This window comes from Onychomys torridus, chromosome 23 (genome assembly GCF_903995425.1).
Source record: "Onychomys torridus chromosome 23, mOncTor1.1, whole genome shotgun sequence".
NCBI lineage: Eukaryota > Metazoa > Chordata > Mammalia > Rodentia > Cricetidae > Onychomys > Onychomys torridus.
The window spans coordinates 40,866,786-40,879,338 of NC_050465.1; the positions used below are offsets into that span (position 1 = coordinate 40,866,786).

At 39.7% G+C, this 12,553-nt stretch overlaps 1 protein-coding gene across 3 annotated transcripts in view; it reads left to right on the forward strand.

The window, feature by feature from the left end:
• The window catches only part of Plcl1 (phospholipase C like 1 (inactive)), a 313,762-nt gene that overhangs the window by 243,061 nt on the left and 58,148 nt on the right, over positions 1 to 12,553 (forward strand). The window lies entirely within an intron of this gene.

Genomic DNA, 12,553 nt, shown 5'->3' on the forward strand with positions numbered 1-12,553 from the left:
AGATGTGAGGGCAATTTTAGTACAGTTGCTTTTTCCTCCCTACTGTTGAACCCACCCAACCTTATTCAACAGGGAACTGGTGTCAGCACTCCAAAAAGCCTCACATACTGCCTGCCTGCAGCTTAGCCAGAGGAGAGAGACCAAGGCAGGGGCTGGAGAGCAGACGTGGGGGCTTCAGGGGAAGGTGGAGAGAGCAGGGGAGGTGGAGAGAGCAGGGGAGGTGGAGAGAGCAGGGGAGGTGGAGAGAGCAGGGGAGGTGGAGAGAGCAGGGGAGGTGGAGAGAGCAGGGGAGGGCTGAGTGCCAAGGTGCATCCCCTCACAGAGACCACAGGCAGGGAGCTTTGCCCTGAGTTGGAGATGGCAGAAACATAAAAGAAAGGCCACAAATCTCCGTGACATTTCAGTCCTTCCTGTCATGAAGTGGTTCCATGAGGAAGCAGCCAGGTCTTAGGACCTTTCCCTCAGGGCAATGAGCCAGAGTGGCTTGATGGTTATCACCTGTTTCCTAAACTTGCTTGCATACCCATGTGGCCTTCACCTCTCTTATTAAAGTGGAACACCTTTTGGGCTACTGTCCTTCCCAGGGGACAGGTGATCAGAGGAGTCCCATTGGTAATTGTCACTTCACAGAGTCCTGTCGCCTGGGGTGTCCCCTTGGCTACTGTTACTTCACAGAGCCTGGTGACCTGGGGAGTCTCCTTGCCACAGATGTTCTGACATCAGGGGAACACATATTCTAGCTTCTCCTTGAGCTGTCGATCTTGGCCTGGGAGTCTCAAGCTCACAATGCAAGCTCTCAAAGGGTGTGCACCCTGGCCCACCTGGCTCTGGGGACTCCGAGGCCTCAGTTGCATTTTGGAAATTCTTTCTGTTGACTGAGTTTCTGAGGCAACGGTCCTGATGGTAAATGAACTCATTTCGTGTGATTAATATTGTAGTAGCCCTTATCTTTCCCCAGGGTGGTTTAGGGAAATATTTGCTCTTTGAAATGACATTCCAGGCAGAACACCGGTTGTGTTAGGTGAGTACCCTCAGCTTCACACAGCAAATGTAAGAGAGGGGCAATTGGTAGCAGAGTGGGTTAAGTGAGAGGGAAGGGCAGAATTGTGTGTGTACACTGGGGTAAGTTGAATGTAGGTCAGGAATTATTATAGTAGAGCATGTGTGGCTATAATAAAGGGATGTAGGGGAGGATACCAAGAAAGATTTTGAAGACTTGGTGTGTGTGTGTGTGTGTGTGTGTGTGTGTGTGTCTGTGTGTATGGTGTTCAGGAGGATGAAATGCACAAAGAAACTTGTGAAGCCACCTGATGGAGAACGCCCCTACATTTGAGACTTATGGTCTGAAGTTTACCTTTAGGACATGGGAGATTAAAGAGTCTCCAGTCCAGATGGGATTCGTGCAGGTCCGATTTCTCTGAGATGTATTTAAGTTCTAATTTAATACAACAGATTTGAATCTCATCATCAGTGGAGTGCATTAATAGAAATTTAATAGATTTGTACAATCAGTGAGCAAATGTCAGTTTAATCTTCTCTTCTGGGAATGTTTATCTACTTATGTCTGCTCTCAAGGCTCTGGGGTAGAAAGAGTTTGACTTAAGGAGAATGATATAACGTACAATCGTTTTAATTGGTTAAATACAGATTAATTGAGATGCTATATTATAAGAATTAATTGTCCTTCGGACATTCCTTTTGACCAAGGCTAGCTGAAGTCTGCAATCTTGATGTAGAAGATTTTAAAATAATTTATAAATCGAAGGGGTTTTTTTTTGTCATTTTTGACAGATATTTTGCCATAGTGTATCATGAGTACATTGGTCATTCCTACGAACACGCATGTTTAAGAAATAGTATTTAATTAAAAACTCAGTGTAATTAATAACAATTCTTATCTACTTTGAAAGTTTTAAAATTAAATCTCAAGTCGTAAAAAGTACAGATATTGTTAATTATCTTTATAAAAGTTCATCCATCTGATAATTAATGAGGTAATTACAGGACTAACATTTAAGAATTATCTTTAATATGGCAGTATCTTTAATGTTTTCTCATAATATATGCTAATATGTGCTAATTTAAAAATAATTTCCTACAAATCCCATACTTTCACTTTCTTTCCCCTAGATAGAAGCCCATTATGAACTAAAATGCATCCTCTTAGACTTGTCTTACATGGATAAATGAGGGTGCACAGATGCACACATGCACATATTATTTGTGGAACTATGCTAGGTATCACCAAAAAGGCATGCTGCACTGTTTCATTAATGTGCCATAATTCATTTTGCTGGTTCTTACTAGGGATGGGTGTGTAACTTCTTAAGTGGTAGTGACCCCTCAGCCACTTATCTCTCTCCCATTTTGGTATTACTGGATATGAGTAAATGTATCATTAATGTTTCAAACACATTGTCACATCACATTATCCCTTCCACCTCACATTTTAAATATTCTTGGACAAATAATTGTGTATATATAGACAGGTAACTTATGGTTTAACATATTTTCTAAACAGTTCAATAATTTTGGGATTTTTTAATTTTTTTTTCAAAATTAGCTTGTAACCAAATTTTAATTCATAAAACCTGTATTCAGTATTATCCATAATGCACACCGGCCTTAGTTTTAAGCTGTTTTTTTTTCTTTTATGTGTACTCAAACCTAATCTCATCCTTTATGGTTTCTATGATGCCTCTAGTAGTATTTGTACACATTTACTTATTCAGTCCTTCCTTTTCAAATTTTATAAGAAGTAAACTCTTGCATATCTTTGATATATACACGTCTCTCATTATTAGGATATGGTGTTAATTTGAATAGACTTCCCCTCAGCCTTTCTACTGCTGAAAGGGTGGTATGTAAGGCAAATGCTCATTTGCCTGTATGCTGCACTTTGCCCCACTACTTTTATTGGTCCCAATTAGCTTTTTAGTTGATGTTTTGAGATTTTTCTAGGTAATCTGTTATTTGCTAATAATAAGTATCTGTCACCTCCTTTATGATATTTCACTATTAAAATCTCTCTTTCTTTCTCCCTCTTGTGTGTGTGTGTGTGTGTGTGTGTGTGTGTGTGTGTGTGTGTGTGTGAATGCTTGGAGATAATGTCTTATATAGCCCAGGCTGGCCTCAACACATCATGAAACCAAAGATAACCTGGAACTCCTAATAACACCTGTCACCCCATCTGATTTTATGATGAATTTCCTAGTCCCACCCACTGCTTTGGTTCAAAATTCTGATCCAGCAGACAGTAAACTGTGCCCTGTTTTGTTTCTTTACTCAAATGAGAATGTGTCTAAATCTTCACTAGCTGTTTACCTTGGAATTCTGAAAGTATTTTGATTGTGTTAAGGAAGTCATCATCTTTTCCAAGTTTACTGAGAGTTTTGCTGGGAACTGATGTGTTTTAGTAAATGTCTAATGGGAGCTAGAGTTACTCTATAACTAGTCTCTTTGACTTACTGTGTCTTTTAACCTCTTTATTGAATTACATTAATGAATTGCCTACTGTTGCCCTGGCTTACATTCCTGGGGTAAACCTGACTTGTTGCTGATTTAATACATAGGTGACTCTACTCACGAATGAGACAGATCTACCAGTTCTGTATCCTATCCCATGGTGGTCTCTGCTTTCTGTAAAATAGTGGCCTCTTCTTTTTCCCTTAACATGGTCTCTAAATTAGGTCAGGAATTTTTGTATTATTTTCGACAAATGAAAAACAAAAGACATAGAACTTTGCTTGACCCAAAGTCACACAAAATGAGAGATGCTGTTGAGTAAACTACATTAATTCCCCAACTAGGGGAATTCTGGGAGAAGGGGAGAAGAAACTTAACTATTTCAGTAATCAGCTCAGCATTTATAGGCTATGAGTTTTGTTATCTCAAAGAAAAACTATCTTTACACTGTTTCCTTTTACTTGTTTCTATCTTGAGGGAGTGGATTTGTTTCTACTTTAAGTGTGGAGCCTTTACTGAGAGGGAGAAGGCAGAATTCACCAGAAAGTGGCCTCTGTGGTCCAGAATGCTCACTCTCTGTGATCAGCCGTCTGTTCCCTGCCCATGGGCAGGTGTGGATGTTCAGTTAATCAAAGGTAATGCCATCAGGATTAAAGTGTGACACAGTCTTAACCCATTCCGGAAGCTTTGTGTCAAACTTGAAACCTTTGATCAGATTCATCTTGATGGTCAAATCAAGTTGACTGTTTGATCCAAAGAATTTGTATTATGTTAATAACTAATATGCCAGTGAACATATTCTGTTTTCCTTGTAGGAGAAGAAAATAAGACTATGTTTACACATAGTATTTGAGTCAAGAGAATTGGCATGCTATTTTCTGCATGATTCAGAAAGCTATGGTGTGGAAAGCTAGACATATTTTTATTAAGGATTTAAATAAATCAGGAATGTTGCATAGAAAGACTTTATAAAGCTGGTCTATATAAAGATTCACATCTATTTATTAGAGTAGACTGGACTTCTCTGAGTCTACAGAAAGATGAGTTCAGGTTGTTCCATTATTTTTGAAATTTGAATAAGATTTTGTGTGCATATCACTGAAATAGAACATCTTTATCTCAACTCAGAGATACAAAATATTTTTAAGTGAATTCCTTGTTTTAAAATATTCTGTGACTTTTTTTATAAAATGAAAGCCATATGTTTATTCTCACATGGCATCAATTCTATCTCTAAGCAACAGACTGACAGTGGCATGTTTTATTCTTTGATTGGAATTATAAGTGAAACATATAATCTGGAATCTTTTTCTTTTTGATTGTTGTATCAGGAAGCCACGAGTTCCTGAAGTTGATAATTCTTCAAGCTCTGCCTTATTAATGAAAACTTTATGTTCTAAGCCAGGCTATTGCATTTCTCAATACACTGTCTCAAGGCTATGGTCAGGTTTGGCTATTTCATTTCTCATTGCCACTTAAGCTAGTCTAATGGCAATTGATTTACTTACTTTTATTGTGTCTGTTTCTGACACTCAGCCCCAGTAACAGGCACTGCTAACCCAGGGTAGAATTCACATAGTGCTGGAACATACCAACCATTCTCTTTTTAGTTTTAAGCATATCTTATTCAAAAGTAGGTGACTAGAGAATACATATAAATTTCATAGTGACTGACCTTAATGTAAACAGTATTGTTTCTCATATTTGAGGGTAAAAATTCCAGTTAAAATAGAAATGCCACAATGAAGAAAGCACTATTTTGTGACTTGTCTATTTAGCACATGAAAAAAAATAAAAGGGAACTATTGTCAGGAACATTTGTGAATCAAGTTCTATTTCATAATGTTCCATTCTTGTTAATATTTTAAATTTCAAATCAAATATTTTAAGCCAATGTGCAACATTAGTTAGAATGATAAAAGCAAAATTATGCATAGATTTGAAGGAGCACCTAATAATACTTAGATACACAATGAAGGCCCCAATGACGCACCATGCTATCTGTGCTTATGTCTAGAAAATGACTGTGGTTATTATATTTAATCTCTGCAGTGATTCATTGAAGGATATACATTTGTAATGTGTGTGCATTTTCAACATATACATTTAGACGTCCATCAATATGGGCTTTGAAGGAAACAGAACATCCTATTTTTCATAAAGATAGCCTCAAGTTAATCCTCACATGAGAAACAACAAAGGTCAGCCAGAATTCCCCTGTCCCACTGTGCAGGGGTCTCTTGGGGAAGGGTACAATCGTATCTCAGTCTCCGAGCCCACTTAGTTCTTGGCATCTCTGCTTAGGAAGGAGTCATGCAGGCTTCTGATGAATTTTACATGTAGTGCATTTGAGCGTGAGGCAGCCCTCTCCCCATCCTGGAGGAATAGGGCTGATAGCCATAAACCGTTCCTCCGAGGATGTTGAGTGATGGTCACGTGACCTTCCTCGGCAGCTCCCTGCTTTGGTTCTCATTGGTGTGTCAGCAGCTGGATTTCTGAAAAGGTCATGTTGGCTAAATGCCGCATGGAAATGCCCTCGACGATTGTGTATAGAGTCGGGGCTGCGAGAGGCGATCAGGAAGGGCTGAGAGGAGAACCAAGCCCTGGGAAGGCAGTTACAGGAGCACGTGTGCTGTGGACTTGACGGGAAATTGAACCGAGACTAGCAAGCCCGTTGGTCAGGGAGGTTTCGCAGTAAACAACTGCAGGCTTTGGGTCCTGATGCTGTGGGGGAGACAGAAATGGCAGGGATCGATGGAAAATGAAATAAACTGGATGTCTGGAGATGGGAGTCTCTAAAGCCATTATTTGCCTGGTTTCCTCTAGCCAGGTCCCCTCATGTCCGTAAAGTTCAATTTTCTTAGTAAAAAAAAAATTTTTTAATCCCCAAAGAGTGACAGATATGGTTTTATGTGTAAGAACTGCGGGGCAATGAAAACTGGATGATTTTTGGTGGGTTTTACTGCTTTTGTTTCTTAAATGTGGAGAGAAATGAAGAGCTTTCTAGAGAAAGTTCAAGGAGGGATACCACTTTGCTTCTCCTCTGTGTTAGTGAATAAGTGCTAGAGGACTTTCAGATATTTAATAAATTACATTTTCCAGCTACAGACCAGAGTGCATCTTCTGTTTGTTTGTTTTTTTGTTTTTGTTTTTCAAGGCAGGGTTTCTCTGTGTAGTTTTGTTGCCTGTTCTGGATCTCGTTCTATAGACCAGGCTGGCTTCGAACTCACAGAAATCCATCTGGCTCTGCCTTCTGAGTGCTGGGATTAAAGGCATGAGCCACAGAAGTGATGACGTGTAACTGATTTTGCTATTCTAGTCATCTTAGGGGGCAATTCAAGAACAATTAATGATTTTTTTTAAAAAAAATCACTGCACAACACACAGCCCATGGTAGATGCAGAGGGAATCTTCGTGAAAATATAACTTGGTTTGAGATAACACAAGGGGTACAGGATCAGCATCATCCTTGCAGGAAAACCATAGCTGGGTTGAAAGTACATGGAAGAAGAGCTTGGGTTAACTATTCGATTTAGAGTGTCATCTCCTGATGACTCCCGTGGAGCATGGGGGAAGCTTCCTCCTCCTAACAAATCAGAAGTCCTGAGAAACCATGATGACATGGACCTGCTATACACCGATTCGCCTGTAGAACACCAATTGGTTTTGCTTCCAAGTGAGAATCATTGAAGAGAGGATATGCAAATGCCAGTCACCAGCTGCATGCATTTTAATTTGTAGAAAGCACCTCACCGATTGCACTCTAGATTTTAATTTGTATTCATCCTTGTCTCTTGTGATGTTTCTGGGAGGAGAAACCTTCAGTGGATTTCATTAAACGGATTGCATTTAATAATGAAATGTGTGATTAAACGGAGCCATGGAAGTTAATTTGGAAGGACACCTGGGCATGCCTGCACTGAGCATTGCCTTAATTCCTGTTGACTTGGAACACGGGATAGAATGAGTGTGTTGTTTTGGGACAATAAAGTAGTATTCATTTGTTTAGTAATTTGAGCCATCAGGGACCCCGGGCCAAACTCTAACTACTTGATACAAGTGAGTATCTGGACTTCATTGCCACGGCACACAGCAGGCCACGTGCTATTAACAGTAACCCATGCATGTTAGCCATGTGTAACTCTGCTTTAAGTAATTTGTTTTAAAAAAGAGTAACTTTGCAAGTCTTAATGTGGAATTAGTGGTATAATCCAGAGTTGCCACCTCTTTTTCAAGAGTGTGGTGATAATCTCACTTCCCTCACCTTTGAAGATTGATATGAAGAGTTAGGCCTTGTATGGGAGAGTTAAGGTTTTCTCTTGGCTATTTGATTGGCTAACATTGATGTGTACCTGCGTGGGTAAGGGAAATGTGTGCATGAGAACTGAATTCCCCTGGGTGATCACCATGAGAGTGGAGAAAGCCAAGGTTCACCTTACTGTCTCCTCCTGTTGCTCCAGTCTCCTTTGGGGCTAGTCTAGCCTTCTGTATTATCCTGTAGCATCCCGCCCACTTTGTTCCCATCACAGGATCTTGGTGCCTGCTTTTCTCTCCTCAGATCTTTGTTCTCAGCATTTCTCATGGGTGCAGTTTGGTCTTCACCCTTCTGAATGAAACATAACATCTTTTCTTGTTAAAGTTAGCTGCTAGGTCCAGGGAACTCTCATAAATCACATTTTACAGCACTTTCTTCAGGTCTTGGCTTCTGTGAGAGCTCTTACATCTTTGTTTCCCACCCCAATCCTCTTACTCTTTCTCCTTTCTCCTCCTCCTTCTCCTCATTTTAGTTCTCTTAATTTGCTCAGTTTTCAGTGATCCTGTGGGTCAGACCATGTCTCGATGTTGTTAGTTGGTGAGCCTTTAATCTTTTCAGCTCTGACTCCCAACTGGAAAGCATCCTTGAAGATCAGCCTTTGGAGCTAACTATTGTCTGGATATCTACATCTAGAACATCAACAGTCATCTACAGTCCAAACTATCCCAAAGTAAACATTTTCTCTTTAATGTTACCTCCCTTATAGTCCATAATTCATGTAGTAGCATTTATATTTGCCTCTCACTCAAGCTAGAAACCTACAAATTGTCTTACACCGAGAAAACTACTTGTTATTTTACCTCTTGTTTCTTTAAAAGAGTTTCATTGTATTTATCTATTTGTGTGTGTGTGTGTGTGTGTGTGTGTGTGTGTGTGTGTGAGAGAGAGAGAGAGAGAGAGAGAGAGAGAGAGAGAGAGAGAGAGAGACTCGTGTACTATGGCACATGTGTGGATGTCAGAGGACAACTTGCAGGTGTCGGGTCCCTTCTTTTACCATGCAGGACTCAGGGATCCAACTCAGCTCATCAGGCTTGACGACACTTCCATTGCCTCTGTGTCAGAATAGCTTTTTTCTAAAGTTATCCCACTGAAATAATATTTTCATGAACAAGATGTAAGGCCGTGCTTGAGCAGATAGACTCTTTTTCTGGGTCTTCTCCGTGTATTGTGAGGAAAAGTTATTTTCCTGTGTGTTGCTGCATATTAATTTTGCTTGTTGGAAAACAAGAGAGCAAATGTCAGTGGGAATTTACAGAAGCCGTCTTATTAATTTTTGCTTGTGTGAACTCCCTTCTGCCCTGTTCCCAATCTCCGTTCAATGAAATATGTTTAAAGAGGTGCAAATGTTTTACTATTGTGTTAGCACGACTCTCGTTTGGCCATGATTGGTTTTCTTTTCCTTACCACAGATAAGAAACAATGTAGGAAACAATGAAAATGGTATCTCATTACTTCCCCCTAGCATTTCAAAATTATTTCTAGATCAAAAATTAGTGCTAATGGCATGAGATTGCGTAGAAGCTTTCTTTATGATATGAATGACTATGAATAGTGTTAGACAAGCAAATACATTGTTTTATCTAAAGAGTGAGCTCCTTATCTCATACTACAAGAACTTAAAGCTTTTCTGATGCTGATGGTTAAATCCTTTCTAGGTTATTGGCTTTATTTACAAAGACTGGAGATGGAAAACATGAAACAGTGCTTAGAGCCATTTGGGGACCATATAAACCCAATTTGGCCTACTTGTTCTTATCGTCTAGCTTGTTTAAATGTGATTGCTTCACAGAAAATGATCATCTGGAAACTTCAATGAGAGTTCCAGGACATCAAAGGGATTGTGCGCACCATCTGATTCTTATGTGCTCCTGGACTGTGAGGGCAGCTTTTGACTTAGGAGGCAACAGCATCACCATGTGTTATTTTATCCCGGTAGACTTCAGTCTTTTGGCTTGACTCATAGTGAGGAAAGTTAGTTTGGGGGAAGAATTAAAATTTACTTGCTCTGTCAGAATCCCTTAGATACATGTTCTGGGTTATGGAGTCCTTTTCATCATCTAATTGGGTGGAAGCTGGGAAGAGCACACTTGGACCAAGCCTGGCTCTTCTTGGGACCTGGCCAAATGCTGGTAGGACTGGACTTCACAATACACATATAACTGTGTAATAGCTGTCTGGAGATTTATCAACAGGGAAGTCCCATAACCAACACTTTAATGCTTATTGGTCTATTCACCTTAACATTTCCCCTTCTCTAGAACCAATCTGCAATTGGATTATTGTGGTGGTTACAGGTATGGGGTGTATGGAACTGTTCAGGAGGCCAGGAGAGTCAAGTGGTTCCAAAGGAAACTTGAGTCTCCCTGTCCAGCAAGACATCAATCAGATGATGTCCCTACTCCTTCTCCCAGCCTGCCTAGGCAAGAACATTGCAGTGACAGTTGGAGGATTGCTGTCTAGGGCCAGCCATTTTCTTTTTCTATGGCAGCACTAGAGAAATAATCAGCATCCTGAATCTTTTCCAGCATATTTTAATATAGATAATCTTGGCTCTAGCCATCGGTAGACATACCAATTAATGGTTCACACATGCAGGGCCAGCTTCTAGCTCACTTTGGGACTTATAATAACTGGATTTTATTGTTTGTGCGATGACATGGGAATCACATCTTTTTCAGAGTCTTAGTTTTAAGGCACTTTGGGATATGTTTTATAATCACATATGATTTTCAAGTCCAGGCAAGAACCTAGCATTATGGAGCAGGTAGATTCTTTTGTAGACTTGATAGGAAGCATTCCTGTCTTGAACTCTTGTCTTTCTAGTGGCATAGACTTGATTTAAGGAGCTATCATTACAGGGAAGAGAGGCTTCTGTAAGAAAGCATTCTGACAATGGCAGTTTGTTCTCATGGATAAGCGATGTCTTAAGTCAGGAGCAGAGTGTCAGGCCACAGAATGGATTACTGAAATTGCACCCACAGTGTTGAAGAACCAAATGTACATTGAGAGGAACTCTGATTCCACATTTTCAGTTTCCTGGGAACTGTTGCAGGTTCTATGACTCTGTTGACAACAATTATATCTGGAACATGATCTCTTATAAAATATTTTTAATGTGAAGCTCTCATTAGTCTAAAAGTCTAGTCAAATGGTTAGCTTGAAAGCTGAGTAACAGTCTAATTTACCCCACAGTTCAGTTCCCTCTTTATTTTACTTGGTAGATTAATCTCATTTAACAGTGTCATTAGGCTCCTGCTTTGATGGGGTGGAAAAGATACACATAAACATCTGATATTTCTGAACATGTGGGCTGCAATGAATTTAAATGTGTTCTAGTGGAGTATTTGTGTTGAAAGAGCTGAAGATTTATCATTGGTTTTTAAACTTAAGAATGGAGGAAATTGACCACTATGGGATAATTAAAAATAGTAACTCTCTGGAAAATCAGGAGCCAAGCTTTCAAATGCCACAAAACCATGGGGGCAGTATTCTGTAGCCCAAATTGGGTAATTTATATCTGTGTCACTTGGAGATGTGATATGAAGTTGAGTCCATGAATCATCCCACTGGCAGACCATAACTAAAGCAATATTTATTTTCCTTTTGCCTGCAGAGTTTTAGCCAATTAAATAATAAATCACCCTTCTTTTACAGAATGTAGGGTAGACAGGCTTATGTGGACTGGATGGATTAGATGATGCTATTACCCCAAGAGCAAATTCTATACTATTTTTAAAAATCCTGGATTGCATTGGTTATGCTTTTCAGTGCTGAAAGTGGTGACATCACAGGAGGTCTCAAAAATATTTTCAAATTACTGTTGAAGATTTCTCTTAAATACTGAGGAGTCAGGCATGAGTTAACTTCTTGCTGATTCCCAGTATTCCAACGGATGCCCATGGAGGGTCCTACAGGCAGAGCAGATGAAGAAACATAATCTCCAGAAGATAATCTTTATAAGGACTTACCATTTACAAACCAAACAGGCATGGGATTTTGAGTATCATGATAACACTGAATAATAATATAAACATTATGCATTCAGACCTTATTTGAGGAGTAGAAACTAAAACCCATAGAGGTTAAGTGACTTGTCCCAGATAATATATATAGTGAGTTGAATAAAGAAAACTCGAGGAATACTTCTTTTTTTTTTGCCTAGAGGACAATGTCTTATGAAGCATCCATACTCCTACTTGGCTGGTGTGCTTATGAGATCCAGCACCCTAAGCACATTAAATGTGCATTTTAGAAATATGTTCCTGGGAGAATAGTTTGAATTAGTAATGTAGTTGGAAACTTTATTAAACTTCATTAAAATGAAGAATTATTCAGTTTTAAGTGGAAGAGGTCAGATGCTCAGTGCAAATGAGTTTGGCTGCAACAGGTGCAGTAGATAGTCCAAGACTAAGATGAAATCCATCATCTTGCAATTATGAGTATCCAGAGGACAGGACCCACAGGTTAAGAGGGATGATAAGTGAAAAGGGAAGAGCCTTGGGACACATGGCACCTGAACACAGCCTGGTGGATGCTGTCTGGTGTGCTGTTGGTAGACCTTCTTAAGAAACTATACCTAGCATGGCTTCAGATGAGCTGAAGCTGGCTTTTGTCTTAATATTTATCTTAATTTGGAGGGCACAAATGGGTTTGTAAGCTACGTTTCCTTTGGAGCCCTGTGATATGCAACCTCTCAGTAATCTATCATCTGAAACAGTGCAAAGGTCAATTTCAGGCGACCTTCTGTGCGGATAACCACACAATCTGTAGAGT